Source organism: Ceratotherium simum, chromosome 11 (assembly GCF_057802395.1).
Source record: "Ceratotherium simum simum isolate JZ-2026a chromosome 11, ASM5780239v1, whole genome shotgun sequence".
NCBI lineage: Eukaryota > Metazoa > Chordata > Mammalia > Perissodactyla > Rhinocerotidae > Ceratotherium > Ceratotherium simum.
Window position 1 is genome coordinate 50,472,288 of NC_141910.1, and position 6,000 is coordinate 50,478,287.

Below are 6,000 nucleotides of genomic sequence, written 5' to 3' on the forward strand. Positions count from 1 at the left end.
TCCATGTGTTTGCACAGGGCTGCCTGCCCCAGCACCTTGGTCTCCAAACACCGGAGCAGAGATCTCCATACCCTGCCGGAGCCCGACTCCCTCCTGCCTCTGCCTCCCTGAATTACTCCACCTTCCGTCCTGAATTCTGGTCTGGAAATCCTGGAATTCACTTCAGTTCCTCCCTTTCCTTCACTCCCATCACCTTATCCATGCCAGTCTGCCCCTTCCTTCCATTCTCCGGCTTCTGCCTTCTTCCATGCCCTTTCCTCCACAACAATTCTTTCAGGAACTCCCTCACCGTCCTCACTGACTCTGGGCTGCAGACTTCTCCTCACTGCCCTCCATGTATTTTCCTAAACGTGTCTTAGTGGCAATTCCCCACGCTCCACTGGTATCTCCTTGTGGTCTACAACAAAGACCACAAACTCATAGGCCCATGGAGGGCAGGCAGGTGACAGAAAGGAGGAAAACAGGCTGAGGGTGAATTGATAAAGGGCCACAATAGGAAGTAGTGAGGACTGGGGCAGATTGGAGAATGCTTGTCCTGTTTAGGGGTGGCCATCACCCAGCCATGGCTAAGTATAACCACAAGGGAACCAAGGCCTCAGATTGCCAGACCTTCCAGACTTTCACAAGAACCCAGCTTTGTTTATGAAATCTCTTAGTTTATAAAAGTTGGTAACTAATTCACATTTGAAACACTCTGAATAATTTCCTTATTTCTGCATTTCAGACTTTCCTTGGTCTGGATCCCACCTACACTTCCAGCACCACCCCCCAAGGCAGCCATCCTCCCTGCTTATAGCCAAAACCATACCATGCTCTAGGACACTGGGCTATTTGCCATTCCCAGGACACGTCTTGCCCGTCACACTGACACTGTTCCCTGCACTGCCCTGTACTTTCCCTTCGATGTCTATCCAAATCCTACCCACCGATGAAGGGTCACCTCACTGCCCTCCCTTAGCTCTAGGACTGATGACTCTGTCCCTCTCCACCTTTGTGCTTTCCTGGCACATTGTTCCTCTGTTCTATGCCCATCGTCCCCGCATGATTGGAGACTCAGATTCAGACACTGTGTCTTATTCGCAGAACCTGCACATGGTAGGCACCCCAGAGATGTGTCAAGAATTGTGCCAATTAGAATTGCATAAATTGGGTTTGGGAATCTGGGGATTCTGTGTCACAAACCCACTGCACACTCAAGGTCTGCTGCCTTGGCATAGCTTCCAGGGCTGCACCTCCAGCTTCCTGGGGCCTCCAGCCCTTAGCCCCAACCCAACTTGTCGTGCATGTGTGGGGATCAGCACCTGAGGAAGTTCTGAGTCACCATCTGAGCTTCAGCCTAATGCGCTTCTTAGGCCTTGGCGTTCCTGACCTGGCCCACTTCCTGCCTTGCAGTTCCTCCCAATTCGTAGCTAAAAACATCTGTATGAAAAGGGGCCTTGCCAAAGTGTTTGCAGCTACTCCCCAGCCCTCCTCCTGCACCTGAAGTCCCCGTCCCCTTCTTGCTGTTTATGACTGTTTGCTGTGGAAACGCTGGCTTGGTGGCCAAGGAGGGAGCAGGTGCAGGGGAACCGGGAGAGCGAATGAGTTCATGCGAGTCAACGAGCCTGCTTCTCATTCTGACCCCGAGGAGCAGGGAGCGGGGAATGTGGACCAGAGCAGCCAAGGGAGGACGTGGAACACAATAAAATGTGGCTGGTTTGGGGGGAGGTGTGAGCTGGATGTGAAATGTCCTCCAGATGTGGGTCTGAGAGGCCCCCTACACTCTGAAGCTGAGCTTATAGCAGGATCCTTGTGGGGAACCAGAGAAACCCTCAGGAAGAGGCAGCTTTGCTGGTTTCTTTGCACAGGCCTGGTCTCGTGGTCTCTGCCACAGTGGGCAGCTCCTGGGCCTGGGCCCTGCACATTCATATGGGGGGCCTTGGCCCTTTAGACATGAGCATCTAGAAGGACACAGGGCTGCCCCACTTGGTCAACTCCCCTGCAGGGGCCCCTTTCACCTGTGTATTTGGTTGACATTTAGATGAGAAGGATTGTTGTGAAAAACACGTGAAAGTCTTGATAGGCACTGGGGGTTCCATTGATGATTGGTGGTCATATTCACAGGCCAAGGAGTTACCGAGGAGGGAAAGGCACAACCTGCTAAGGGACCAGGACCCACTAGCAAATGCTCTTATTCCAAGTCTGTGTTCAGATCTTTCATTCAACAAGCTGTAAGTTCCTCCTGTGTGCAGAGCGTAGAACTAAGCTCTGCAAGAGACAAAGGTACGAGCCAGGAGTCCCAGTCATAGGTGCTGACAATCCATCAGGAGAGTTAAAGCATCCTAATCTCTTCAAGTGCTACAGGCCCTAAGAAAGGAGCTCAGGAAGGAGGGAGAGCACCTACGAGGACAGCAGACGAGGAGTTTGAGCCTCGTGTATGGATACCGGGGAGGGGTATCAGAGGCGGAGTGCAGAATGGCAGGGGGTGGAGATGAGGGAAAGTTGGGGGCGGAATTTGAGTGCATGAGAAAGACCCAAGAAGGCCTCCTCTTCCAGCACGCCTGGCCAATGGCTTTGTGTTTTGGGGAGTTGGTGGGAGTCTTGCTTTGTGGGATTCCCTGAATAGTCACAGGCAAGAGCTGGCAGTCCATAAAGGAGTTGGCTGATGAAATGGGGGTCTCTTCCTTTTGGGCCAGGAGGCTGTCTTACTGCTGACATGGAATCACAACCTGATCATGGGACTCCAATGCTGCCAGTCCCTTGGGACCAGTGTGCTGACCCTAGGGCCAAGGCAAGGCCCTGCAGCTTCCTGCTTCAGGAGATGGTCAGTTGCCAGGCTCCTGTCCATGACTCCGGCCTTGACATTGCCAGTTCTTGCTGCTCTAATAACAGGGAAGTGTTCTCTCCACGCAAAATAATCAAGTCATCTCCATAAATAGACCTCTACAACCTCACAAAATGTCATGCTCTTTCTACGTAGGAGGCAGGAATCTGCCATGGATTGCTTCAATACTTTTCTATTCAAGGTCAAAGCTATCACTATACAACAAGACCTTACTCAACTTCTCCTTGGCAATTAGGAAACATTATCTTGAATAAAGTGAGGTATAAATTTTCAGCTACCCGCCCTGCCCACTTCCTACTCCTCCACCCCCGACATCCTCACGGTGAGTTCCTCGTCGTCTCTGCAATGCTCCTTCTTCGGAAGTTGAAGGGGATTCTTAATCCTGGTATTAGAGGGTTTAATTGTTGCTTCAAAGACTCCTTAACCAAGAGTTCCCATAAGGCCTAGGAGGTTTATGTAAATTAAGCTCTCCCTCCAATTCCCCGCCCCTCACGGCATGCCAGAGTTTTTGGGCAGGTTGGCAGATCAGGTGCGACTTTGACCCAAGACCACACATCTGATGAGGAACAGCTTCATGATTCAAACGGCATCTATGTTCTTCTATTTAATAACCCTCCCAGCTCTGCTAATAACATCTCTACCCAAAGAGAAGCCTCATGTGTTCTGAACTAACTCACCCAGTACAACAGCCGTTGGGTCAGATGAGGCCTGTATTCAATTCAGATGTCTTGTTTCAAGCTAAGAATGTTCTAGATCTTGATTAGCTGCTTTTGTGATCAACTGCATACTTTTGCACAACCCCTCAGTTGGAATGATTAACCCTATGGAACATTCACATCTGAGGGAGACCAAGTGATTTTCAGTATCACCCCGCATACTCTCAGAGAAGCGAGTGACACTGGGGTCTGTTCCCCATGGAGAGCTGTATATGACTGAGATTCTAGGAGGGTCAGCACACTGCCCATGATCATTGCATGAGCCAAAGGAGTCATGGACATCATCAGCCACCCCTCCCCACCTTCCTGCCATTTACATATTCTTTGCCAGGTGCCCCTTTTCAGGTCTGGTGCTGCACTACAATTCTTCTGAACCAGGACCATAAGTTAAAAGAACTGCAAGCCTGGGCTGGACCTTTCTCTGGAATGATACCAAGGGATAATTGTCAAACAACTTTGAGGTCTCAAATAAGAAGAGCCATTCCTCACTTCTTTTCACAGAGAGCCAACGTTCACTTTCTGGGAGCACTCGGAGTTTGAGCCTGGTTTACTACATGGTGTAATGGGCTTTGTAATCTTATGCTCCATCATGGAAAGGAGTCATTTATTTTCTCTCTCTTTCCTTTTCAGGCTATACTGGTGAGCAAGTTTATGCCCATCCTATCCAACCATGCCTTCCATGATTTTTTTTTCACTTCAACCATCTTTCCTCTTGTCCTTCATCTTCTCATCACTAAGGCCCTGACTTCTCCAGTTTAGAAGGTACTGATTGGAAATCCTCTATGAGTATATGCTCTCAGCATCCCTAGTGGCCTTTGGAAGTCCCCTTACATCCTGCCTCCACAGTTCTGTCTGCAGGATGTTTGCGAACAGGCAACGTCCCAGCAAGAGGTGGTGTGACATTTCCAAGGGGCAGGGTGCCTGGCACACAGTAGGAGCTCAATCAAAGTTGCTGCTGTGTGCCCTTGGACAGGCCACCTGCCCTCTCTGGGTGCCAGTATCATCAGCTCTGGCTTTTGCTAATAAAGAATACAAAGAGGAGGATGAAGAGAACATGAAGAGGTGCGTAAGAAAGAAGAGATGGTGCCAGAAGGCTGGGGGAAAAGACCATTGCACGTGCGCTATTCAGACTAACCCATACAACGCATCCATTCCAAATTTTAACTGTAGGAATAAATCTGAAATGCAAGATGGTAAATCCAGAGCCCATGTTAGCTACCAAAATGTAGGAGCAGGAAGTGATATTCCTTCATCACCTACCACGTATCATGTGCTTCACATCCATCATTTTATCATCCTTACGATGGCCCTGAGCTGGGTATTATCATCCCTATTTTACAGCTGGGGAAACTGAGGCTCAGGAAGTTTAGGCAGCCTTGAGCTCTGTCCAAGCTCAAGCAGTGGGTGATGGTGATGTGGGGGTTAAACCCAGATTGGCCTGCGCCCAAAGCCTGTGCACCGTCCGCAGCACCAGGCTGCCCTCGGGAAAGGTCCAAGTTCCACCCACAGACCGGAATGTCCTTGAGTCTCTGCTGAAGACGCTGACTCAAGCTTGAGCTTGACTGAGCAGGCAGGACAGAGAGCTGCTGGTCACCAGAGGCCGAGGTGTGGTGGGTGGTCAAGGGTGCAAGTGAGGGTGGAGAAGCAGAGCCGGGATTAGCTCCCCACATGGTGCTAGCTAATTAGTGAGCATCAGGGCTCCAGGGAGGCAGAGGGCTCTGCTCCTTCTATCTTGAGTGGCTCCAGGAAGGAGAGGCGGAGAGAAGCCAGCCCTGAAGCCAGCTCTGCAGTACCCCACGGCCTCCTGTGGGCTTTGCTCTATGACGGGGACTTTTGTGAATGTGGGACACTTCCTCCCCTTTAATTCTCCAAGGCTGCCCAGAACCTCACAGTTACTAGCCACAGTGTGCTGTCCCCAGGATGTCCACCAACAGTGGGAGGAGTGGACCGGCTGTGGGTGCGAGGGCAGGGTCTGGGGCCTGAGAACACACACCTTTGCCTGGGTCTGCAAGCTAGATGACGCACATCAGAGAGTTGGTTGGATGGCTGGGACGATGGGGGATGGGTGAAGTCACCAGGCCACAGAACAGTTGAAGGGAGAGATTCCAGAGCAGGTTTGGCACAGGATAGGGGAATGTGAGATGCTGGTGCTCCCTTTCCTATGGTAAATAGATGCCTTAGCCCAGTGGCTGCCCCTTAATTGATAGGCTGATCTCCCCAGTTCCACTCTTTACCCCGACAGCCCATCCTTCATGCAGCACTGGTGTGATCTCTTTATTTAAAACATAAACCTGGGGGCCGGCCTGGTGGCACAGTGGGCAAGTTCACATGCTCTGCTTTGGTGGCCCGGGGTTTACAGGTTCATATCCTGGGCACGGACCTATGCACCGCTTATCAAGCTATGCTGTGGTGGAGTCCCACATTTAAAGTAGAGGAAGATGGGCACGGATGTTAGCCCAG